This window comes from Pteronotus mesoamericanus, unplaced genomic scaffold (genome assembly GCF_021234165.1).
Source record: "Pteronotus mesoamericanus isolate MK-2021 breed Mesoamerican mustached bat unplaced genomic scaffold, CSHL_Meso_final contig_20, whole genome shotgun sequence".
Taxonomy (NCBI): Eukaryota; Metazoa; Chordata; class Mammalia; order Chiroptera; family Mormoopidae; genus Pteronotus; species Pteronotus mesoamericanus.
The window spans coordinates 63,670,842-63,698,194 of NW_026555085.1; the positions used below are offsets into that span (position 1 = coordinate 63,670,842).

Below are 27,353 nucleotides of genomic sequence, written 5' to 3' on the forward strand. Positions count from 1 at the left end.
GTGTTATGTACTCCCTATTGTTGCAGTGTCCGCATGTTACCGGTGAGGAAACAGAGGCTAAGGGTAGCTGAGTGACTTGTCCAAGGTGAGATCCTGGCAGAGCCAGGACCTGAACGTGGGCATCGTGACCTCAGAGACCACCTTTGACACTCGGTTAGTTCTATTGCCTTTTCCCAGGTAATATTGAGTTAATCAGAACAATTTAACCAGCTAGTTATCTAGCTCAGAAACTACCCTTCCCTGCCAACATTCTTTGCTGATATCTTTTTCTCTACACACAGCTCTTCATACATTCAGCATGTCTACAGTCCTACGCGTGGGAGAAGAAGCCCACTGCTTGCCATTTGGGCTGGTAAAATACAGCCCTCCTGTCTCTGGTAACTTGCAGGCATGGCTTTGTTTCCCCAGATCCACAGCACCCAATGCATGGAGTTCTCAGAAGTGGAGAACCAGGATGACTATTAGAGCACAGAAGCTGGCTACGTCCACACCCAGGACCAGCAAGGGGCACATGTCCTGTATGATGAAGCCTTGAGTGATCTTCAGGAGCTGGAGACAGAACTGCTGCTTGTAGCCAGCCATTACATTGAGAAAGAAAAAGGTCAGAAGTCAGATTTTTAAAAGTCAACCAACTAAAACAAAAAACACTAAGGGCTTGTTTTAACACCTCCCATCTCAAGATATAAATGCATATCCAGTAGTTCTTGAAAATTCAGTAAGCACATGCACCTCCCCAACACACACCCACATTAGAAATGATACAGCTCTGTCTCCAGCTTGAGTGCCCCGTTTGTTGGAGACTGACTGTGCTCTCAGGGCTTGGTTATAATTCTTACTGTGGGTTAGACTCTACTCGCTGCGCAGCAGCATTTCTGCATCACCCGCTGGGTGCAGGGAGTGCCATGCAGGGCCCGGAGGGAAGCAAAGTAAGCAAGTGAAATCAGTGATTTTTTTTTTTTTTTTTTACGTGACAAAAAAGTGATTGACCTTGGGAAGCTGCAGTGAGAGGCAGAGACATCCCTGGGTTCCTAACAGAAAATCACCAGATGCAAGAAGATCTGGCTGGGAAAATGCCAGACAAGCCCCAGAGGGAGAAATCATTACTCAGGGTAATCAAATAACCCATAATCTGTATTCTCTCTTCCTTCTGGCACTACTCAACTTTATCCAATTTGAGAAATAGATGAGGTAAGTATTTATTTTGAAATAATATGATGGCATTAGCATTACATTTGGAAAGAACTTAGAGTTTCTAGGTAATGTACATTGTAATACCTGAAGGGAAATTTAGCAAGGGTTTATGCTATTTTATAATATATTAAACTATAATGAAGGACAGTTCATAGTCATGTTGTTATAAAACTCTGCTTGAAGACTGTTTGACAATTAACCTTTCAGATCCTAGACAGAAATAATTTAACACTGGATTGCACTCTGTCCTGCCTTTGCTGCAGGACACCTGGGACCTGACTCCCAGGAGATCGTGATGGCATCCAGCATTCCAGGGCATTTAACTCTGGCTCTTAGCTTTTATCCCGACTGGTTCTCCTCACCCTAATGCATCATCTTTGTTGATGATAATTTATAATACAATGAGACTACTTCAAGCTGCTAAGAATTTAATTTGCTTGACACACGTAGTAGTCATTTACCCACAGGAGCACCTTTCAGCTGAGCTGGTAGGTGTACAGCCATTCTCTGCTAAATGATTTCCCAACTGCTGCTAGAAAAAGTCCTGATCACACACTTTCTCTTGTGTTCAGTAGCCATCGCATACTTGATAATTATTACATTCTACCTTCAGCCCCTGAAAAGCTCTTACTTGTTAGTATTTCATTCTACTGAGAAATAGAGCACTGAAAAATTTAAAGCAATAATCTTGCTGATAGTGAAAACTAACATTAATATAGTGGGAAAATATTTTAGCTGAATAATGACAATGATTATATTTATTTATTTAAGTTTGTGATTAACATGATTAAAGACTATCTTAGAAACTTCTCTGAAAATTTTTGATTTGGTTAGCATCAATTGAAATAGCAGGTTAAACTGGGTTTGTTTTTAAACCACCAAGTTTCAGAGAAGGAAAAATATATTTTTTGCCTTTAAAAATTATAGGTTTAAGGACATTCTAGTAAAGATTTTATGTTATATGAACTTGGTTGTATTTCTGAAATTAGTTGTTAAAACTAAAATTATAAAGTAAAAATAAAACCCCGTTGACTTAATAGTCAGGAAGTATGAACTTAGGGCTCTGTCTCTGCTGATGGCTCTGTGACTGATTTAGGAATCCCAGTTGCAGATTCAGTTTTCATTCCCAAGATGGAGCTGACAATCCAAGGGTGCATTTCTAACAGGAATAGCTTCATGGAGAGAGGCCTGGCTCTGGTCACTGTCATCACTTCTTTTCCAGGTCACAAAGAGGGCAGCAAGTCAAGTACTGGCCAGGACTGGGGATGGGCCCACACAGGAGTGGACGGATTTGCTGTCCTGTATGACATGTGGCCCTGGGAGGCAGCTCTCCTAGAAAACAAGCGGCAGGTATTCTTGCCTAGAAAACGAAATTCAGCTAAACATTCTTGTAAAACTCAGTATTTAAAAAAAAAAAAATTCAGTGGGTCATTTGGGGCAGCTCCCTTTTAAGTAAGAATGAAAGATGACTCTATTCACACTCCTTGTCCTGTGGGGACAACACTCAGTCTGCTAAACAAACTGACCTTATGGCGGCCTTTCGAAGTGTATGCCATGTGTTGGTTGGGGAGAGCAGTTGGACAAGGAGTACTTGGTGCAACAAGTTACCAGGGTAGGTTTAAAGCAATAAAACAGCAAGTTACTAAATCATCACCCTGTCGTTAACGGTTCATATCCCAGCAATACATGAAAAAGTACTCTTCATGTGTGTCCTTAGCATGGATTACTGCCCTTTTGATGATCACTGACTGGTGGGAGTTTATTCATCGAGCATTAATTATTTACTCTGTACCAAGTACTGTTCCAGGCATTGGGAAACATCTATATATAAGAGAATATCTTTAAGGAATTTCTAGCCTATTAACATCGATCCGATCTCTCAGCAAAAACTATAAACCAGCAGCACATGCAAGAGCCATAGGGACCCCGTGGAGGGAGGGATTTGCCCTGTGGGGGGCTGTCGGAGTAAAGAAAATGTTTGCCAGTCTTCCCAGAGGAATAGGTATTTGTTTTTGTTACTAAAAGATGAATAAGATATTGTCTGTCAGAGAAGGAAAGATTCTTAAGCAAAGGATTCAGCATTAGCAACGTCAGGAGGTATAAAATGGGGATAGTGAGTCCGGAGAATGTCAAGAAGACTGCTATGGTTCCGATGTAAAGGCATGCTGGGAAACAAGGTGAACAGGTGATTTGTGAGCAGCCTGTGAAGGGCCTGCTAATCCGTGTTATCATTTAGAGGGTATCTTATAACAAAAGAAAGGCATTGGTGAGTTTCAGTAGAGGAGAGATGCGATTATAGCTTTGCTGTCCTATCAGAGCTGGGTGGGTGTCAGCATGGAGAATGGATTGGAATAGAAAACTCCTGGAGAAAATTCAGTTATTATTACAGCAGGTACCAAAGAGTTAAGAGGGGCCCACACCAAGGATGTAGGAGTGGGAATGGGGAGGAGGAGCAGGCTTGAGAGCACTTTGCTGAAGTGGAAATGACAGGCTTTGAAGACTAGATGTTGAAGTGGGCAAACAAAGGTGAAATTAAAATGACTTCCTCAGGAGGATCAGAGAGGAGGCTCTTAACTGAAACAGAAAGCAGGAGGAGGGGCACGTTAGAGGGAAAATAATGCTGAGTCTAGGATACAAGGCATGTGAGGGAAGTTTTCTAAAAACCCAGGTGTGAATGTTTTGGGAGTGCTGTAGTTTTGAAACTCAGGAGCAGGTATGAGCTAAGGCATGAATGTGGAAGTTGAACCACAGTAATGAGTCAGAATGACTAGAAAAAGCCAGAGGTGTCCGAAATGGGTTCCTGAGTAACACTTACTTTTAAGAGTAAGGTCATGGGACAAGAATCCAGGAGAGGAATAAGAAGGAGCAGCCAAAGAGACTGAGAAAAAAAGAAGGAATTTTGTTCTGAAAGCCAACGGCAAAGAATATGTTTTAATTAGGAGACGATGGTTACTCATGAAGGATGCAGTGAACATCCAGAAAGATGACTCCTAAAAGGCAAGCAGTGGGCTCAGCCATTAGGCAGCCATGGCCTGCGTTCCAGGGCTCTTCCAAGGGGTACAGGGGTGGAAGCCAGGTGGCAGTGCACTATCATGTCGTCAGAAGATAGGGAAGTGGATGTGTTTTCTTTGCATTGTTTTCCTAGTAGAAGAGATGGTTTACCATTTCATCTACTCTCTGGTCTGTTACTCATAGAGATGTAGGTTACCCAGTTAAAAAAAAAAAAAACAAACAAAAAACTGGCTGGGCTTCAAGGGTGCAAGCCCCAGGCTTTGAAAATGGCTCTTCTTTTCAAAGGTAACTGGCCTCTACAGAGTTTGCATCTATCTGCCAGTTAGCACTGTAAGGTCAACTGAGTAAATAAGACAGTTAGACTCATAGTGTAAGAAGTGGAAAAGCTGCATTAATTGTAAATAAGACACAGTCCTCAAACTTGACAAGTTTATGGGTCCAGAGATGAATTTTGAAGAGCCCCCTATTCTGTACGCTCTCTCCCCACTTTTCCTTCTTAGTGCTTCTAGGCACCCCGTGGAGGCTCCAGGTGGACCTGATGGCAGAAAAGACGAGAAGGGCAGAGTGGACTGAACAACAAACAAACAGATTTCCTCACACTCCAGCTTAAGGTTCATTCTGTGCTAAGCAACCAGGGCTCGCCACTAGTTTCTTTTATAGAACATGAAATTATTTTAACACAAAACAATCATTGCAAATAACTCCTTCCTTTCTACCCTAAGAATAAGTTCCCCATAGAAACACAGATGTGCCAAAATCGTAAAATGTGGTCTTCTAAATCAGAAATTCTGTCAAAAGAGCCTATTTTTAATGGATAAACCAGATTTTTATCTAGAGTGCAATTGATTTCCCCCAGCACTGGTTCTGCTGCCAAGTTTCCTCAGCTGTTTTTGATTGTTAAATATATTGGAATCACTAGCTTGTTAAGAATTGCTCAAACACATTGGGTTGTCTTAAATTCTTAAAACAACTACATTATATATAAACACTCATAAAATTAGAGCTGGCATCAATTTAGGTAGATTAAGGGACCCTTAGAGAAGCCAGTTGTCAGCTGTACCAGCTCCTAAGTGACACTTGTACCAACTGCTTATTCTCCCTGCAGCCACCAGAGGACACATTTTCAGTTGAATTAATGTTTGGAGCACTTCAAAAAAAAAAAAAAAAAAATTCTGTTGACAGGTTGCATCTAGCATTGATTTTCTGTTTTGCACTTTGATTTGCTCTGAAATACGATCTTTAAATGTTTCTTAAATCCTAGAAATTTAAAAAAAAAACCTTTGACCTAAAAATAATATAAAGTTTTGAGATCATTCTGTCCATTTTTCTATTTTCTCCAATATTTTCTGCCTACCATCACTGTGTACCACATATTATTTTGCCTGCGAGTTGGCCCTTGGCACACACAGGTGACATTTGACAGGTTAGGAAGACTTCTTAGACAAATACCAGCCCAGAGTTTACATGGAAATGGGCCAGTTAGCAAACAGATACTAAATGGAACCTGTGAGGTGGAAAGATCATGGTCCTACCCCTGTGGGGAAAGAATTTATAACAAAATTATGCAAGGCTCCATCTGAGAGCTTCTCAAGAGTGAAGCCAAAGCTTGAAAAGGCCTTATCAATTTAAAAAAGAGCCACATTTTCCTTCTTGACAACTAGAGTTGCCAGGTAAAATATGACAATATTTGGGACATATTTATCCTAAAAAAGTATTCGTTGTTTATCAGAAATTAATGTTTAACTATATGACATGTGTCTTTATTTGCTAAATCTGTCAATCCTATCCAAACAAAAGTGAGCGTGGCAGCTGAGCACTGGCTTCTGCAACCTGCTATCACCAGATTTGAATCACCAGCAAGAACCCTCCTCGAGCTTATCCTGCCAAGTAACCAAACAATAGGGCTCTTTGTACAAAAACAGGTCAAGGCAATACAAACGCAACAAACTAGCTCCTGGGATTGCCCTGGCCCAGCAAAATGATCCCAGTTAGCCCAGGATGATTTAGGGGAGTAATTGTTTCTTCCTAATTCTCCTTGGCTATACTGAGTGACCCCGACTAGTCACTCCCTTGTTTCTGCTTTGTCTTCTGCTGTTTAATAATTGAATGTAATTCTAGAGTAGAGCTCTGTGGGCAGAAGAGGTAATTTAGGTCACCCTGCAAGGCAAAGGGATCTCCACCTTCCTTCATTTCACACCTCAAGATGTGGAGCATCTAACCAGGGGAGTGTGTTCTGTGCCCTGAGCTTTTAGCCCCCTTTGGTCGACCCAAGTCCCTTAGACTGTTTTCCAAAGGAGATCCTGAAAAACCTGGATGCTAAATAAAGTGCCCCAGGCTCTCCCTCTTTGAGCTTTTAGCATTGAAACCCTCAGCTATTGGACGTCTATTAATAAGGCATGGATTCCTACTCTGCTATTAGCTCCCAAGTATTCACCTCCCCCCGGGAGCCTCAGAAGCCATGACTGGCAAGAAGGAGACAAAGTCTTAGTTTTCCTGCCCTTTGTTCCTTTATCCTCGTGCCTTTGTGCAAGTGCCTCCTATAGTCAAGAGGGCTTACAACTTCTCTGTTCTTTCCATTTTGCTTTCTTAGCTACTATACAATGAGAGGGGCTCACCTTCTTTTAGGAAATTTTTTAGTTTTTTTAAAAAGAGGCCTGACTTTCTGACCTCAAACTACCAGGAAGACCAATACCCAAGAAAGCAAAACATACTCTTTCTCTAATGCATCTCAAAGTGTGTTAGGCTGTTGGGTCGGTAGAAATTGCAACCTCAACAATTCACTCCTTGCTGTCCATTAAATGCATACACTGGGCACGCCTATGTGTTTTGGTAATATGGCTGCCATAGGAGCTGAGGCCTCTCAGAAGAATGAAACCTCCATGAGAAAAGCTTGTCAAAAAAGACTCGTTCGGAAGAGATAACTTGAACTAAAACCTTGAGGGAGGGTATGTTAGATTCTTTTAGCAGACGGAAGGGATGTGTTCCACTCTAAGGCCAGTGGGAATGAAAGTTCAAAAGCTTCCAGTCAGAACCGATTTATCCATCAGGCAATATAGACTGGGTGTCTAGGATTTAATTGCTTTTCAGGGACCACTGAAAATGTTTGAGATCTGAGGGGGGAAAGAAAACATGCATTACTCCAAAGTAAGAAAAGAAAATACAAAATAAATATCAATAAATGCCTAATTATATGTCTCTAAAATGTAAAAACTTTGTTAACTGAGCACTTATAAACTTCTCATTACATTTGAAAACAAGTTGGGGACCAGATTTTCTCACTTCATAAGAATCCCCAGGTATATACTGTGCAGAAGTTATAGGCAATCATTAATTAAATGTGTTGCTCATAGCCAAATAATTTGAAAAGCAAAATAATACATATCATTTAACATTTTCACAGAAAAAAATCTGATTGGGATGTGAGTGCATTTTTTTCTTTTTACTGAATTTACTGAGATGACAGTGGTCAACAAAATTACACAGATTTCAGGTGCACAATTCACCATCACATCATCTGTACACTGTATTGTGTGTTCACCATCCCAAGCCACTAATCCCCCTTCCAACACCATTTATCCCCTTTTTACCCTCCTCTACCTCCTCCCAAACCTCTTTTCCCGCTGGTAGCCACCATATTGTTGTCCGTGTCTATGTGGTTTTCTTTCTTTTGTGCTTAATCCCTTCACCTTTTTTACCCAGCCCCACCACCTTCCAACACTCTGACAGCTGGCAGTCTGTTCTCTGTAAATATGAGTCTGTTTCTGTCTTGTTTGTTAGGTTATTTTGCTCATTAGATCCCACATATAAGTGAAATCATATAATACTTGTCTTTCTCTGACTGTTTTATTTCACTTAGCATAATGCTCTCCAGGTCCAGCCACGCTGTCACAAAATATAAGATTTCCTTCTTTTTTATGGCTTAGTAGTATTCCATTATGTAAGTGTACGACAGCTTTTGAATCCACTCATCTACTGATGAGCACTTGGGTAGTTTCCATAGCTTAGCTATTATAAATAACACTGCAATGAACATAGGGAAATCTCTGGATCATAAGGCAGTTCCATCTTTAATTATTTTAGCTAACTCCATACTGCTTTCTGCAGTGGCTGCACCAATCTGCACACCCACTAACAGCATGCAAGTGTTCTCTTTTCTCCACATTCTTACCAACATTTTTTGGTTGATTTACTGATGACAGACATCCTGACAGTTAGAGGTGATATCTCATTGTAGTTTTAATTTGCATTTCTCTGATGATTAGTGACATTGAACATCTTTTCATATATCTGTATGTTCTCTTTGGAAAAGTATCTATTCAGATCCTTTGCCCATTTTTTAGTTGGGTTGTTTGTTTTTTTGGTGTTGAGTTTTATAAGTTCTTTATAAACTTTGGATATTAACCTTTTATCGGATATATTGGTGAACATGTTCTCCCACTCAGTAGGTTGTCTTTTCATTTTGTTTCTGGTTTCCTTTGCTGTGCAAAAACTTTTTAGTTTGATGTAGACCATCTGTTTATTTTTTTTTCTTCTGTTTCCCTTGCCCAAGGAGCTATATCAGAAAAAATATTGCTACAAGAAATGTCTGAGACTTTACTGCCTGTGTTTTCTTCTGGGATTTTTATGGTCTTGAATCTACCATTTAAGTCTTTTTAAATTATATTTTGTTGATTATGCTATTACAGTTGTCCTGACTTCTCCCCTTTTGTCCCCCTCCACCCAGTGTCCCTCACTCCCTCAGGCAGTCCCTCTAACAATGTGCATGTCCATGGGTCATGAGTATAAGTTCTTTGGCTGCACCATCTCCTACACTGTACTTTACATCCCCATGGCTATTCTGTAACTACCTAATTTGCACTTCTTAATCCCCTCATCTTCCCCTATTCCCCCACATCCCCTCCCATCTGGCAACCTTCTGGTAACTAACTTCTTATCTCTTGCTTTTAAGAATCTAGCTTTCTCTATAAACTTTGACCTTTTAATAATGATGTATTTGGAGTGGGCCTCTTTGCATATATCATAATTGGGATTCTCCGCACTTCCTGGGCTTGCATGTCTATTTCCTTCACCAAATTAGGGAAGTTTTCTTTCACTATTTTTTCAGATAGATTTCCAATTTCTTGGTCTTTCTTTTCCCCTTCTGGCACTCCTGTGAGGCAAATGTTGGACCTCTTAAAATTGTCTCAGAATTGTGTCAGAAGTTTTCACTATTCTCATTTTTTTGGATTCTTTTTTCTTCTTGTTCTGGATAATTGTTTTTTGTTTTTTTATGTTCCAAATCATTGATTTGATTCTCAGCTTCATTCATTCTACTGTCGTTTCCCTGTAAATTATTCTTTATTTCAACTAGTGTATCCTTCATTTCTGATTGGGTCTTTTTTATGCTGCTTACATCCTCACTAATTTTCTTGAGTATCCTTATAAACAGTGCTTTGAACTCTGCATCTGATAGATTGATTATCTCCATTTCATTTCGCTGTTTTTCTAAAGTTTTGATCTGTTCTTTCATTTGGGCCATGTTTTGTTTTGTTTTCTTTTGTCTCCTCGTTTTGGCAGCCTCCCTGTGTTTTTCCTTTATATTACATAGAACAGCTTTGACTCTGTGTCTTGGCACTGTGGCCTAATGCAGTAGATGTCCTGTAGGGTCCAGTGACAGAGCTTCCACTATCACCCAAGCTGGGTATTCAAAGTGCACATTTTGTGTGGGCTGAGTACATCCTCCTCCTGTAGTTGAGCCTTGGTTGCTGTTGGCAGATCAATGGGAGGGATTTAGCCAGGCTAGTCAGCTGCAAGGAGTGGCTGTGACCACTGCAAGAGATAAGCAAGTTAAAAGCAAGAGATAAGAAGTTAGTTACCAGAAGGTTGCCAGATGGGAGGGGATGTGGGGGAATAGGGGAAGATGAGGGGATTAAGAAGTGCAAATTAGGTAGTTACAGAATAGCCATGGGGATGTAAAGTACAGTGTAGGAGATGGTGCAGCCAAAGAACTTATACTCATGACCCATGACATGCACATTGTTAGAGGGACTGCCTGAGGGAGTGAGGGACACTGGGTGGAGGGGGACAAAAGGGGAGAAGTCAGGACAACTGTAATAGCATAATCAACAAAATAGAGGTTGGTGAAATGTCACCAACCTCTGCCTGCCTTGGAGGATCAGCAGTACAGGGTCAGGGTGGTGGTGCTCCAGTGTGGTCTGTAGCTGTCCACTGGGTGCACTGGCCCTGGGGTTTTCTGGGTGGTGCAGGCTAAGGTCAGCCTCCACCTGAAACATTTAAGTCTTTAATCTATTTTGAGTTTATTCTGGTGTATGGTGTAAAAAGGTGGTTTAGTTTTATTTTTTGTACATATCTGCCCAATTTTTCCTAAACCATTTATTGAAGAGACTGTCTTTACCCCATTGTATGTTTTTGCCTCCTCTGTCAAGTATTAATTGACTATAAATGTGTGGGTTTATTTCTGGGTTCTCTATTCTGTTCGATTGATCTATATGTCTGTTTTTTTTTTTGCCAGTACCAAACTGTTTTGATTACTATAGCCTTGTACAGTAGTATAGTTTGATACCAGGTAGCATGATTCCTCCAACTTTGTTCTTCTTTCTCAAGATTGCTGTGGCTATTTGGGGTCTTTTGTGGTTCCATATAAATTTTTGGAATATTTGTTATAGTTCTATGAAATATGCCATTGGTATCTTGATAGGAATTGTATAAAACCTATAGATTGCTTTGGGTAGTATGGAGAGTTTAATGATGTTAATTTTTCCAATCCATGAACACAGTATATACTTCCACTTATTTCTATCTTTTTCAATTTCTTTCTTAAGTGTCATTTTCCAAGTACAGGTCTTTTATATCCTTGGTTAAATTTATTTCTAGATTGTTTTTTTTTTAATAAATAGTATATGGGATTGATTTCTTAGTTTCCCTTTCTGAGAGTTCATTATTGGTGTATAAAAATGCAACCGATTCTGGATATTTATTTTGTCTCCTGGTGTTTCACTGAATTCATTTATCAGTTGTAGTAGTTATTTTGGTGGAATTCTTAGGGTTCTCTATATACAGTATCATGTCACCTGCAAATAATGACAGTTTTACTTCTTCCTTTCCAATTTGGATGCCTTTTATTTCTTCTTCTTGTCTGGTTGCTGTGGCTAGGACTTCTAGTACTATGCTGAATAAGAAGTGAAACCAGACATTCCTGTCTTGTTCCTCATCTTATGGGAAGCACTAGTAGTTTTTGCCCATTGAAGGTGATGTTGGCTGTGGTTTTGTCATATATGGCCTTTATTATGTTGAATTATGTTCCCTGTATTCCCACTTTGCTGAGAGTTTTTATCATAAATGGGTGCTGGATTTTATCAAATACTTTTTTTTTGCCTCTATTGATGTGATCATGTGGTTTTTATCCTCCCTTTTGTTTATGTGGTGTATCACATTTATTGATTTGCAGATCTTGCAACCCCAGAACAAATCCCGTTTTATCATGGTTTATTACCTTTTTAATGTATTGCTGGATCCAGTTTGCTAAGCTTTTATGAGGACGTTAGCATCTATGTTCACCAGGAATATTGGCCTATAACTTCCTTTCTTTATCTGGTTTTGGAATTAGGAGGATGTAAGTACATTTTTAATATATTTAATATAATGTGGGACAGGGTCTCCAAAAGTAAGAATTTCTAAGGCCAATGAGGGTTTTAAGACAACTCTAAAACAGTAATTAAATTGTTTAGAACCACTTCCTTCACTTACCCTTAGGTTCCTATTTGGGATTCCAGCCCAGTGATCTCTGAAGAGCTTTTCCTGATTAACACCATGACTAACCACATACAAATAGAATTTACATACAGAACAGAAATTCCTTAAGCTCCTAGACAAATGTAAAAATGAAATAAAGAGCATCTCTTTCTGAATTCCCACACTGAGAATGAATAGTGTGTGGAAGCTTTCTTTGGTGTTTAGAAAAGGCTTGTGAACACCACAAGAAAAGGAGCTTCCTGAACGCTTTTGACAGTCTGTACCCCAGGCCCTTCCTGGTGGAGTCCAGTCTGGAATAAATGCCTTTGTACTTGGGGGGACATTCCCCCTCCATCTTCCATTCTATCATACTCCCCATCATTCCTACATAGGTGAAATTTGGACAGACTACTAAAGAGAAAAGTTCAGAAAGGGGACTGAAGGGAGAAGGCTGCCTGCCTACATTTGGTGATGGAATACAAAGGAGCAGGGAATGGATCTGTGAAGAAAGGTGTGGAGGATAAATATATTTGATGAAATGATGGTGAATGCACTGTGATTGGAGCTTATAATTATTAGATGTGATGTTATTCACTATATAACCCCCTTCTATCTGCGGAGAGCACAGAAAGAGGAGACAGAGTGTTCTTTCCCTTGCCCTCCATAAGTCTGTCTGCCAGTTTACTGATAGCTCTGAGTTGCACTGATGCTGCAGCTACCTACACCAGGCCTGCACCCAGAGATTCAGCACTGTCTCTCTTCTGCTAGTGCCCAGGGTCTTTCCAAAGCATGGAGTGGGTGGTGCCTTACCTCTCTTTGCTGGGACCGAGGATTGCCTCTGTGGAGAGCAGAACCAATAAAATGTCATTGATCTGATCAAGATAGCATAAAAGTATATAAAACAAAGTAGCGTCACTCATGTCAACCAAGATGGCTGCCAGTCTGCCATGACACTTTGGTTCAAGAGGGAAATGACCTAAGTCACACTAGACACATATAGCAAGGAGACACACCTAAGGCATCTGCACACATGACCAGAATAGCCATGTCTGCAGAGCAGGACCACCCACAGATAGGCTCCTGGGAAAATTCCCCACTTGGTATCAGGGGTGCCAAAACATCTATCAAGTGACCCAGAAGGGTAGAGTACACTACTTTCAAGATATAAGTGAGGTAGGCTCCAGACCACTGCTGAGACAGCTGAGCTCACTCCACGCATCAGAGCTCTGCTCCATGCCACACTAATCTCCCTTGGTATCAGCTGCCAGAGGTTCTGCCCTGCTCGACTGAGGACTTTGTCTGCCCTACTGCCCACCTGGCCCCTGAGGTCCTTCCTTGCAAGACACTGACAACTCCTTTGCCTACTGTGCTGTCTCCCAGACTTGCAGACCGAGACTATGGGATTCAGTTTCTTTATTCCCCATTGATTATTGTGTGTGTGTGTGTGTGTGTGTGTGTGAGATACTTCTCTTAGATTATTCGTGAGTAGGATTTTAATGTATGTTGATGTTTTCTTTTGAGTGAACCTGCATTTACTAAAAGCTGAGTGAATAGCATAGTTATCTTGTGTGACTCTTGTCTGTTCCTTGGTGCTGGGTTGCCCAGTAGGCAGCCAGCCAAGCAGTTGCCCAACTGACTTAAGGGAAAGACTGTGTCACGAACATATGCTCGCGACAGCCTCCACTATTGCCTATCGACCTTAATTGCAGTTTCTTGACTGCTACTTTGAAGCCTATCAGCACGTGTGGACCCTGAGGAGAGGTTTTCCTTAGTACAAGTGATCACTGACATCATGCACAGGTGCCCAGGGTTTGATCTCAGCGACCCTTACTTCATTAAGGCCTACCAAAATGAACGCACCTGCCTGTGGCTTCACCTGTCGTTAGTGAGGAGCATCCTCAACCAGTACGTGAGTATAGTTGGCTTTTAAAATGTTACATATGAGAAGAGGATGGAAAATATGGCCAGAATAGTGGGGGTTTTTTCATTGCGGGCCCAGAATCTGGGTTTTCTAGGGCAGCATGTGCAGCATGCTTATTAGTAAGCTCATTTGCATTGTTGAATCCAAGCATAACCACAGTCTTAAAGGGAGGTTTCCAACCCTAACTATATTTAATGGTCCACAACAAATGGAAAACCTATTTTCATTAGATTACAGAGTTTATTGGTAATGAAAGAAGGATTAACCATACCCCTTTATAAGACATTGATGTATACAGAGACAAATGTATTTGAACAATAAAAAAAGACATTGATGTATACAATTATGTTTATTATTTTTTTTAATGTTGTGACTATTTTTAGGACACTAAAGGGAACAAACACAGTGTCTGTCCTCTGGGGGAAAGCAAGTGGCAGGAAGTAACAGGTGACACAGATTGTTCCTGCACAGTTATTTCCTTAGGCCTACATAGAATTGTTTCCTTGTAGTAAATTATTTGACAAAAAGAAGTTTTCCTGTGTGTCTGAAGACTGAATGAAGTTGTCTGCCTTTGCTTTTCTTGGGTGACCCTTGGCTCAGTCTGAGACACCAGCATGGTCCTGCATGAGAGGGTCTTCAAATTACGTCTGGCTGAAAATGGGTCAAAGAATGAAGAGAAGCAAAAGGCTGATGTTTTTCTCATGCCAAAGCTCATAACTCACATCCATGGGAAAGTTTAACTCTTCTAATTTTAACCTTTATGCTACATTTCTATATAGAACATCAGCAGGAGTCTATGTCCAGAGACTTTGGCAAGAAGGCCATCCTGAGGTTAGAAATAACTTTGGACTTCCCCTTAACATAATTTGCAAACAACTTACTTCCATCAACAATAGCTGGTAAGTTGGTATCATCTTTAGACATTTGACATTTAATCTCCCAGATGAATTAAGGTATGATGTGAAGTCCAAATACTATCCTACAAAGCACCTCTCAAGTATTTGGGAAGATGAGAGAAGTAAAACTAAAAGCCACAGAAGAAGGGTTCCCTTGCAGCCTCAATATTGTTTGCTTTGGAAGTAATAAAGAATAGGAAGCTCTAATTTAAACTCATGCCACTGGCTACAGAATCTCCACTTCCTTGAGAAGGTGTAAGAAAAACAGTTGCTCCTGAAATGCCATCAGAGGATTTAATCAGAGGTTCCACATAGCAGACATATATGAAACTTGGATGTGCTTAAGATTTTCTCAAAAAGAAATTCCTTTTTTCTGGCAAGTGTCACCAAGAAAGTTTCTGCTGACTCACCTTCAAGGGGTGAGCCCCCTCCCCTTAAAGGAACAAATTCAATTTCCTGAGACCAGTCATCGGGGGTACATATTTTGTCACCCCCATGATATGTAGTAGGACCTCTCTCCCCTTTCCCTTACAGCCTTTGAGGGTAGAGAAGGAACCAAGAAGTGGGTGACAAGCCCTAAGTTGGTCTTTGTGCCCCAAGACTGCAATTTCTCTATTGCCTTCAAATGGGTGAGAAAATTGTCCAACTCCTTTCAACACCCAACAAGCATCTGTTGAGTACTTACATGTACTAGGTAGTAAGCTAGGAGTGTGCTGTTCACACAGATGTGAAGATCAGAGGCATGCCCTATGCTCCCATGAAGTGCACAGTTCAGCAGGACAGGCAGGCGTGCAGCAGGAAACCGCCACAGTGGTTACGGTCTCATCTCGGAGGCCAGGAGCATGCCGTGAGATTTCACAGCTGTCTCTTGAGAAAGAGCCCATAGAGTCCCAGGCACAGGACTGCATTTCCTCCACAGAATTTCTCAGGGCTGATTTCTTTGTGGTAATAAGCTTGAGACACCAGTTGTGTATGTGCAACTTGCTATGGCAAGAATCTACCGTTTGGAAAATGTTTGGGGTTTTGGGGTTGTTTTTTTTTTGGCAGAATATGCTAGGTCTATATGGATAGTAAGTCCTGTCAGCAGAGTCTCAAAAGCAAATGTTATTTGCTTGATAAGATTCCTTGCAAATGCAAGGATTTCTTGTATTTTTTTAGGGTCTGGGACTAGGAAATCCCATTTGCACAGGTTTAAGAAGTCTTTATATTCCTTAGTTCTATGTAGATATAGAAAGGACCTTGGCTTGTGCTGTATCCTCCATTTCCAAAGGAATACCCACAGATAAGCATTTTATCATTTCTGCCTTATTCATTTATAAAATATAACATCCTTATGGCAAACATGAATGATTCCAGTTGTATACAGAATTTAAAAGTTGTTTTTATCCATTAACATTTTGGGGGAAAGGGGATAAAGTCTGAGGTAAATATAGAACCTCACTGTGGAAATTATTTGTTTAATATTTAGTCACATTTAAGTTACTCTGTTTTCAAATATTTGACTAAATATTGATTACCGAATTGTTGACAGATTTACTATATACAGTTAAAGAATCGTACTTCTATTGTACTTTTAAAATAAACTCCTATATTTCCCAATTGTAAAAGGGTTCATATAAAAGTAAAAAGCACCTTGAATAATCTGATGTGTTCCCTGGACGGCCTATGAAGCCCCTTCAGTTCCTGTTTTTTTTAAAAAAATAATGCCCTAATTTAAAGGAGCTGTTTTATTGGTCTTTAAAAATATAAAAGTCAAATATCTTTGGAAAATTAAGTTTTTCATTGTGTAAAATTGTCACTAGTTGCTCCTCTTTTTAAGCCCAGCTTTGAAAAATATTTATCTGCTGGAGTTCCACCCTTCCCCGAGCCCGGCCTCGCTCATTCCCTGGCCCTCGAGGGTCCCTTCCAAGGAGCCTGCCACATCTACAGGCCTACGTCTTGCAGTGGTCTTGCTTGGCACGAGAGCTGTGTGCTGCAGCTGGCCCTGGATGTGTGGCTCACCCCGCCAAGCCCGAGTCCTGGTACAGCACACAGATCCAGAAAGATGTAGGTTCTCAGAAAGGGGGAGGTGGGTCCTTGGCAAAGGAAATGTTTCCTCCCAGATGTTACTACTTAGCTTTGTTTTTCTGTTTGGCTCTATTCCTCCCCTCTTTGGCCAGAGACAGATCATAGTCCTAGGCCTTGCCAACAATTTTATGTGATTTTTTTTTCATTTTCTGTCAAAGTTTCTAGTTTATCAGGATGTTGCTACAATTAAAGTTGAAAGGGAGATGTACATAGGTACGTGGGAAGTGTTTTCTGGTTTATTATTTATATTTTAACAATATACATTTATAATTAAAAGTTATATATTTTCTTCCCACTAAGACTCTTTCTAAAGTTCACTCCTTTTGTCCTGAAATGAGAGTTGGCAGAGAAGAGAGGGGACTGAATGTGGAGTCAGGGACCCGGGCTCAAGTTCAACCCTATGATTAGCTGCTGTGTGACCCTGAGCTGGTCTCTTAGCCTCTCTGAGCCTCACTTTCCTATTTTGTAACATTATGTGTATTTGAAGGGGAATGGTGGTAGGTGAGCTTGATGATCTCTAAAGTCCCTTCCAACTTTAATAATCTATGGTTCAAACTGTGGCCTGATGTACATAGTGTTTGTGGTTGGATTCTAATTCTTTTATTTTTTGGTTAAGGCTAGCATAGTTGAGCCTGGGTTTTCAGTGTGACCTTATTCTGTGTGGGTACTTGCTGTATATGAAGGAATTGTCAAGGGCCCAGCTGCTAAAAATATGTTTCATGTGTCTGGCTCAGCCTCTTATCCCCTTCTGCCCAAACTAAAATTTATTTTCAATTAATTTTAAGTTGATCAAAATAATATAATACAGAATTTTAACAAAGGAGCAAAGCAAAAAAAAAAAATTATCCTAAATATGACAACTCTTATGCATTGATAATCATTGTTCTGAATTCAAGTATTCTTCATGTGCATGTTTTACATAATTATACACTTCATCCAATGCTTTCTCATGTTTTCCTCAGTTAACATAATATTATAAATTTTTCTAAATTACTAACTAGTCTTTATACTCACTTTCATAACTGCATAATTCTCTTAAGTGATGAATCATTACTTATTTAACCACTTCCCTATTGATGGACATTCAAGTATAATTCTAATTTTTCATTATTACTAAAAATACTAAAAGGTACATCTCCATGCTGATAGATTTTTCCATATTTTGAATCAATGCTTTTTGATAAATTCTTGGAAGTGAAATTGCTGAAACAAAAATTAAGTCTTTGGATAACATGTTGGCAGATGGCTGTTCAAGAGTTGTAGCAATTAGGGTAGTGAACAAACAACACAATATACAGATGATGTATTATAGAAACCTATATAATTTTATTAACCAATGTCACCCCAATAAATTCAATAAAAATTTTTAAAAAGGAGTTGTGCCAAAGTATAATGCCACCAATAATATTTAAGAGCACTAGTCCTGTTACATTGTACAGTTTTAGGTGTAAGCATAGAATGTCTGTGTCAATATATGCACATATAGAAAAGGTGGAGTTATACTATTAGTTCATATTTTCTTCCTATTTGTTGAGATTAAATGTTCTGTTCTTCTAAATGTCTTGTTATGAACTGTATTATTTTTGTGAATTTTCTGTTCTTTCCCTTTGTTTATTTATCTCTTAGAATCCTAATGTTATTCTCATCCACTTACATAAACTCTTCTTAAATAAAAACTTTAATCCTTTTATCCATCATAATTTCTGCAAATATTTCTCCCAAATTGATTTTTTAAATTTTTAACAGCAACTTATTTTTATATAGTAAAATGTGTTGATCTTTTTCTTTGTGATTTCTTCTATCTTCCTAAATCCAGAAAGTAAATATTCCCCTAAATGTTTCATATTTCTCATTTTATTCTAATTTCTTAAGATTTTCATTTCATTTAAAAAGTATTTAACCCTTTTAGTATTCCACCTGGAGTGTGTGTGTGTGTGTGTGTGTGTGTGTGTGTGTGTTGTGAGGTATGGCTGAAAACTGAATTTCCCCCAAAATAACCAGTCATGTATCCTACTACAATTTACCAAGGATTCTTTTCACTTTGTATTACGATACCAGATTTTTTAAATGTATTTTAAATTATTTTATAAATCATAGTAAATATCTAAGATACCTATCTAGGCTCCCACTGATACCACAGAGTTGTAATAATTATTATTTTTGAAATGTGTTCAAATTTGGATCTAGTAATGATGAATAATTTAAATTAAACTTTTTTATTAGGCAAGAAAAGGGGGCACGTATTACCCTCAGAAGACATGTAGGAATTAGTTTAATAAATTTCTTTGGGGGGGTATAAAGGGACTAAATGATAATGGAAAAAAATACAATAAAGATTAAATTAAAAAATAGATTTCTTTATCACTTTGGGAGACTTCAAGAGTGTAGAAATTGCATCCTTGCATAGACCAGGTTTTTTGTAGATAAGCGGATAGACAAGGGAGTTTGTGCATGCTTGGGGAGCCGAACCAGGAAAGGCACGTGGGGGATCCCCAGCTGGGTCCTTGCTGGGAGTGGTATATGGGAGGATAGCAAAGATGTCAGAGCAGAGGAGCCGACCGTGACGAGGGGCCTGGAAGAAGGATGTGGTTGTTTGACAAGTTGCCCAGGGCTGGCTCTGTAAAGGCAGTGTAGTGTCCTGCACAACTACTGACCTTGGAATAGGAAACCTACATTTCCTCTTGGTATTGCTGCGTGACACTTAGGAAGTTTCAGCATCGCTTCAGATCCCTCACTGGTCAAATGGAAATAACGGTACATGCGATGACCACTTCTGGGGGTCCTGTGAAAATAAATGAGTTGATGTACATGAAAGTTCTTTGACTTTTGAAAATGCAATTAGAGGGGCTTGTAAGAAATTATTATTGTTAGCCACTAAAATACTTGACAAATATCAGGGAACTTCTATTTTTGTTTAGGTTGTCTTTGTTGTTCTTATTCTTTATTTGGCTTAAAACATTTGTAATAATGATAACAACAAATACTACATACCAGGCATTTTTGCAGCTATTAACGCACTTAATCCTCTTAACAACTTTACTAGGTAATTGTTATCAATTAGTGCTTATTAGGTACTGTTATTATCCTCACTTTACAGATGAGACTAAGAGACAGCAAAATTGAATAAATTGCCCCCAGTCTCACAGATTGTAAGTGATGGAGTCAGGATTTGAGCCCAGAAAATCTGGATCCAGAGTCTGTGCCACTAATAGTATTTTTCTTGATATGCGATATTTCTTTTTTATATATATTAAAAAGTACTTTGTTTCCTTTCAGCTGTTTTCAGCTAACGTGATGGGAGACCCCTGTCTGGTGGGGGAGATGGACCTGCTTGCACTCCGCTCTGCAGCAGCCGAAAGACAGGACCAGGGCCAAGGCTCTCACGCGCTGCTCCTGGAGACGTTTTCCCGTCTTCTGGAACTTGGGACGCTCCGCCACCGGCTGATAGAGATGAGTCTGGTGAGTGTACACTGAGCTCGGTCAGTAGGGGAATGAGGATCCAGACGGGGCATAACGGACAGCTGGCCTCCCTGCCTACAAGCCTTGCCTCCTCTGTGTCCCCAGAACAGCCAGAGTAAACTTTCTAAATTGCTGAAATGATCACGTGGCTCCCTCGCTAGTTCCTTCTCTCCCCAGGGCCTTCCCACATGCCTCTCTGACCACTCAGCTAGGCTAGATCCTAGCCCCTGGCCTTCTTCTCCATTCAGCACATTGCCTTGTAGTAAGGGGCTTAATATTGGCATATTGGTTTGCCTGTAGCAGAAGTTCCCCAAATGCAAAATCCCTGTGCATGTTGTTTTCCACAGTATTCTATCGCCTGGGGTCAGGTCTGACCTACACCAGGCCCTCAGTGAATATTGACTGGATCCTTCTCCTGAATGTAATGAAGTTGGAAAGCAGCAGAGCGGAAGCAGCAGAGGACCTAGACAAAGGCGAGGCCGAGGCAGTGACAGCATTCGGGCCTGACACCAGTATGGAAGGTCCCCAGGTCGGGGGAGGGAAAGATGAATGGGTTAGGTTTTAGATGAGTGTGAGGCGATAGTAAGATATCCAGGCAGACATGTCCCATAAGCAGGGAAAATATTGGAGTAGAGGGTTTGTTGCAAACGTGTAAGAGTTCTTTTGTGTTCTGATCCCCATGAGAAGCCCTATAACACAGAGGGTTCAATCGTCTACACCGATCATTTTTGAGGGCCTGTTGTAGCCTGGGTCTGTCCTGGGGACTTTACGTGTATTACTTTCATTTAACTCTCAGAATATTCTTATGAGGTAGCTTGCAAACATTTTACCAATGAGGAAGTAGGGGCTCAGAAAAATTAAGTGATTTGCCTAAGATTACAAAACTAGAAACTATATTTAAAAATACACAAATTTAAACCATGAGTCAAGGTATTTATTACCCTCACCATAATTTCTGATCCTTGATCTTAGGGCGTTCACAATGTAATGGTCACCCCAATACAGTTTGATATGATATTTTAGCATGTGAATAATATAATACAGGAGCATAAAAATGGAGTGTTTATTTCATCTTTTAAAGTGGATCAGGGAAAGCTTCACAGAAGGGAGATTGCTATGGGCTGAATTGTGTCCCCCTCAAAATTCCTGTGTTTAAGTCCTAACCCCCAGTACCACAGCACGTGACTTGATTCGGAGATAGAGCCTTTACAGAAGTAATCAAATTACAATGAAGTTATTGAGGTGTGTCCTTATCCAATATGATTGGTGTCCTTATAAGAAGAGGAGATTTGGACACAGACACACAATGAGGGAAGTAATGTGAAGACACAGGAGAAGACGGCCAACTATAAGCCAAGGAGAGCGGCCTGGATCAGATCCTCCCTCACAGCCCTCAGAAGGAGCCAGCCCTGCTGACGCCTTGATCTCAGACTTCCAACCTCCAGAGCTGGGAGGCCGATTTCTGTTGTGTAAGCCACCCAGTTTACGGGGCTTTGTTACAGCCGCCTAGCAAACTAATACATACTCCAGGTGCCGTTTGAATTCAGCCTTAAAGCACCAATTTCTCAAGATGGAGAAATGTGTCTAAATGGAGATGAAAGAGGAGGAGAAGGTGTTCTGGACAGTGAAGGCTGAAATGCCAGAGGGATGTCTGAACGGAGCTTTGCTGGAGGCGGTGAAAACGCGGGAGTAGAGCACCCGAGTTGAGGCAGGACGGAAATGGGGTCCCAGATTCTTACCCTAGAGGGGATTGTTACTGCGTGGGGTTGGAAGGTGGGCTCCCCCAGGAAAGGATGGAGAAGATGAGAAGAGGACTGGGTTTGGAAGCTTGAGAAATGCCAGGATTTGAAAATAAAGAGAAGGAAAAGCCAATGAAGACTGAGAGACGGTGGCCATGAGGCAGGAGCAGGGACATCCTGGATCCAGGAGAAAAAAGGCTCTCCCTAAGGTGGGGACAGAGGCCAGCCGTGACGAGTTCCAAGAAACTTGTATTGAGGGCGATATTGGTGACCTGAGGAGAGCTGAGGACAGACACCAGCTTGCAGGAAATGAAAGTTGAGAAACTGCCCAAGCACATCTCCTCCTACTTTACCACTATTTTCAGCTGTCAGAGCAGAGGGCAGACACCAGACCTTTGTGACTCATTCACTTCCTACCCTGCTTGGCTTACCTTGTTTTGCCTTTTGCTTTTGTGCTTATTCTGATGTTTTGGTTTTCTTACCACTTACATTCCTTCTAGGGAAAAATAATAGCAAATGTTGTTGGCTCATTTCCCCCCCTTTTAGTCTCTATAAGGAAATGGCGTGGGAGATGTGTTTTGAAGAGTTCCATTTGTACCTGAGGCCTGTTCATTTTGAATTTGCCTCACACAAGGACAAGGTGGATGATCCACCTCCTATCTTTATCACCTCTCTGCTGGAGGAGAGTGATCTTGTTTACAGGTAAGCTTTAAGAGGATCCAAGTAAAAATAATGTAATGGTAGAAGGAATGACCAGTGAAAGATCATTTCTACCACCACTGAACACACAAATGCAATTGTATTTCTAAATTCACTCCCTTATATTCTGTCTGCCATAATGCCACATTTTTTCTTTTCTTTCTTTCTTTTTTAATAAGAGGGAAAAATAAGATTTCAATCAAGGGATTTAAAAATATCAAGTAACTGGTTCATGGAAGAACCAGATCAGAGAGTTCAAATGAGAGGGAATCACAGGCTCAGGCAGCTGCCCGTCTTGACTATGTTGCTTCTGGGTAGAAAGGGGTGTGAAAATTGTCTTCATGGGGCAAGAACCATAGATCAGAAGTCCAGGTCCCTTCTCTCACTTTCCCTGGGACTAGGAAGAAGTCAGTCAAGTTTGAGCATTGTTTCCTTGAAATTCTAACACAATGTACACATCTAACATATATGGCAAAGTCTTAGGTTCTTTTGTTGATCTATAACAAAAACTGACTCAAACCACTGAAACCTCTCTTTCATGCCCTATAAGTTCAGCTCATCGGCAGAAAGAAAACAGCCTTACCAGGAAGAGATGGTGCATCTACCCAGTTGGGGGAAGGCGTCTTTTTTCCCCCTCACAGAGTCAGCCTTTGATGTATGTTTGGGAGAAACTTCTGTCTCCCTCTCCTTTCCTTCCCTCATAGTCTGCCTTCCCCTTAGAGTCCCAGCCCTGTACTTGGAGCTTTCTGGTCCTGGCCCCATCTACCCCAAGGAAGGCAAAGATGACCCCAAGGAGGGAGAGTCACCTTTGTTTGGCTGATATGGATCACTGCTCAAAATATAATTTGGATATGTTAATATGTTAAAGTACTCATCTTCCCCAGAGAGAGCATGAGTTAGAAGAGAGGGGTTAGGATGCTGCAAAACAGTACCCCAGCATTTCTCAGTCTCGGCACTATTAAAATTGGGGGCTGGGTGACTCTTTCTTGTAGGGGGCTTTGTGTCAGTGGTTGATCAGCAGCACCTCTGACCACTACCTACCAGATGCTAATAGGGCCCCTTCTCTCCATTTGTGACAATCAAAAATGTCTCCAAACATTGCTGAATGTCCCCTGAAGGCAAAACGTCCTCTGCTCTATCCTATCACACTAGCTAAACTAAAAAGAGAATTTACTGTAAGGATACAGAGATATCCCACAGAAGCCGAAGGCAGGAGGTGCAATTGGGCCTCAGTCAAGGCTAAGTCTCCAACCTAGAGCCAAGCTTTTCTCTGTCTCTTCAAGGTCCTCCTTCTGGTATTTCACACTGCTCTAAAGTACGGCATATTTTTTGTTCAGTTGGAATCAACGAAATAGCAAAAGTTGCCCAAGTGCTCTGTGGCCTGGCCAAGCAGTGGTTTGTCTTCCCAGTGATGAGCCAGAGATCCTGCAAGATCTTGGCAGCCTTCTGAATTACTAGCAGAAGGTTTATGCATCCAAGGAGTTTGTGTCTTAAGTTTGCATTTATTTTGTGTATGTTAATTTCTTAAAGTTGCCACTTTGGAGTTTCACTGTACCAACAACATATATCAAACATAAGCATGGTGACTTATATTTTAAAAAACACATTCATGTATATTATTCCAATTAATATCTGTAATAACCATATATGAGGTAAGTGATATCCCATTTGCAGATGAAGAAACCAAAATTAATTAGATATTAAATTACTCAACAAAATCTCATACCTATGGACAAGAGACAATGCCCCAAGGCAGAAATGTAGTTACAAAGAATATTTAGATGATGGTTGGGGCAATGGGAGAGAGTTAGACCTAGACAACTTTTAATGAGTGGACAAAGGAGCCTGAGTCAGCGAGGGGCCTGAGTTTAGGCAAGGTTGCAGAGAGGAAAAAATTTTCCTCTATCTATCCTTCTAGGTTCTTTCAGCTGGTCTAATAATCAAATAGACATGAGACAGATTAACAAAACAAAATGACCAAATTTAATTACATATGTATTTATGCAAACCCCACATACATGGGAGGTTCAAAGTGGGGTGAGGAAAAATGGCCCTGGCCAGTATGACCTAGTTGGTTGGAGTGTCATCCCATAAACCCAAAGGCAGCGGGTTCGATTCCTGGTCAGGGCACATGCCTAAATCATCCACAGTCTGGGCGCATACAAGAGGCAATTTATTGATGTTTCTCCCTCGCATTGATGTTTCTCTCTCACAGTGATGTTTCTCTCCCACAGTGATGTTTCTCTCCCTTTTTCTCCCTCCCTTCCCCTCTGTCTAAACATGACCTCAGGTGAGGATTTTTAAAGAAAAGAAAAACTTTCTGAGCTAAGGAATTGGGTAAGGCACCTGGGGCTTCAGAGGGGAGGAAGGTCATTTGCAGGACAATAAGTGCAGATGTACAGTGATTAGAAGTTTGTCCTGCCCTACATGTAAGTCATAAAAAGTTATTTCTGGCCATAACTCCTTTTATGAACAAGACCCTTAATTTACATTCTTTAAGGGAGAGGTAAAAGTTTCTCTTAAGCCTGCAGGCTCTCAATTGCCTTCAGTGCAAAACAATCCACATGCCAAAGTGTGGAGGACTCTTCTGAACTCCTTCAAGGTCAAGAAGGCAAGAGAAAGACAGGAGAAAACAGTGGAATGGTGATCAAGTGAAAAGAATTTCGAACATTCCAGGGTAGATGTTCATCACAGCGAAACTACAGGGAGCTCAAGTCCAGTAAGGATTGAAAAGACCCCAGAGCCCTTTCATCTTTGGGTGGAAATATCAAGTCTTGCATAAAGTCTGCACTCGCTGTTACTACTGATGCCCTGGAGCTGATCACATGCCATTCTGTCCCATCAGAATGGGCGTCTTGTGACTAGTGACATGGCGCACTGAAACAATGTCATGTTGTTCCTTGTAGATATTCTCCTACTACTCTTGTCTTGGCCATCTCTGAAGTGGATGATAACCAAGTTGGCAAATTTAGTTTTTATACAAAGGAAGCCATCCTTAAGGTAAAATATTTTAATTATTTTTTGAAAAAGGAACCAAAGTAAAATGAAGCAATTTGCTCATGTATTTCTTTAAAAATCATAATGTTTAATTTATGTAGGGTTGGCTCTCATATATAAGAAAAACTTCCTTCCTCATAAGTAATGAAGATGACCTTGGCCTTATTTGATGTGAACATCGGCCTGGTTTGAACTATAAAGGCTGTAACATCTGTTGCAATAACTTCTGTTACATGTTAAAAAGAAGTACTTGTAGTGAACCATCTTTGTATCAAGCTTTTAAAATATGCACTTGTTATTGAAGCTTTTATCTGACCTTTTTAAACCTGGTGCTGTTTTATCCCTGCCACTCAGATAGATCTCTTTGCTTCCATGTGTGTATGGTGTGTATGTACAGGTTTGTGTGTGTGTGTGTGTTTTAAACATAAATCTAATCTTGGCAGTTTTACAAGAGCCTGTCCCTGAGCATATGTTTGCTAGTTCATCAGAGCCTGCTCATCCTTTTCTGACATTTGGGGAAAATTGACTGTGTCCAGCTACAGAGCAAATCGAGCTTGGGGGCTGCTTTTATGGATGACACGTTGCGTAGGGAGAGAGAGAGATTCGGCCTTGTGACTGAGGAACAAGGGTCTCAGCTCATCCTGCAGTTTGATTTATGTGTATACATGTTGAATAAATGGTGACCTCAACCCTCAACTTTACTTTTTTCTTTATGAGAGGAATTCCTAATACCTTTCATATTTTCTTGTTGTAGCTCTTGTTTCAATCAGGAGTGGAAAATATGCAAGTGACCCTTGCATGTCAAGCTGCTCAGAAAAATGCTTTGATGGTGGCTGTCCAGCATGCATTCTTCTGTCACACTCCCCAAGGGGGCTGTCCTGCTGATGTCAAGGTCAGCCGGTAAGATGGAGGAGCCGGTCGTACCACTGCTATTGGCAGCTGCTCCTTTCTTCCCGGCTGCCTTCCTTCCTCTGCTCCTCTCCCTGCTCCTTCTGCTTCCCTTTTCCCTCCTTCACTTTACCGGTTTCCCTTCTTTTCTTTTTATTTTCTTCCCTTTCTTCCTTCTTTCCTAGAGTGAATCAACATAGGACCAAATTTTAATTTTTAGTAATTTGCTAACAATTTTTTTATATGTGACTCTATAATACTGACTAGCTAGAGTAAAAAAATCTTTTTCTCCGCCCCTGACCTTTGTAGATAAATGATTCCATTGCTTTCTACTTTATATTTCCTGTATTTCTTTTTGCAAACGTAAGCAGGTACCTTTGTCCTCTCCTTTATCCTCAAAAGTTAACACACAATATATACTCAATCTTTTTCTAGATTTATTTGGTTGTTATTGAAATATTGTTTACATTACCTAAAACTTATCCCTGAAAAGTTTATAATTCACAAGATCATGCAACCATCACCACTATCTAATTCAAGAACATTTTCATCATTCTCAAAAGAATGTACCCATTAGCAGTTTCTCCCATTCCCCCCTTTCCTGGCTCCTGGCTTCTGGCAACCAGAAATCTGCTTTGTGTCTCTATAGATTTGCCTATTCTGGACATTTTACATAAGTGAATCATAAAACATATCCTTTTATGTCTGCATTTTTTTACTTAGCATACCTTTTCAAGTTTTATCCATGTTTTA

The 27,353-nt window shown here is 40.4% G+C and overlaps 1 pseudogene; it reads left to right on the forward strand.

Annotated features, from left to right (window-relative positions):
- The first annotated feature begins 390 nt into the window (after positions 1–390).
- LOC129066903 (uncharacterized) overlaps positions 391–27,353 on the forward strand; it is a 38,308-nt pseudogene continuing 11,345 nt past the window's right edge.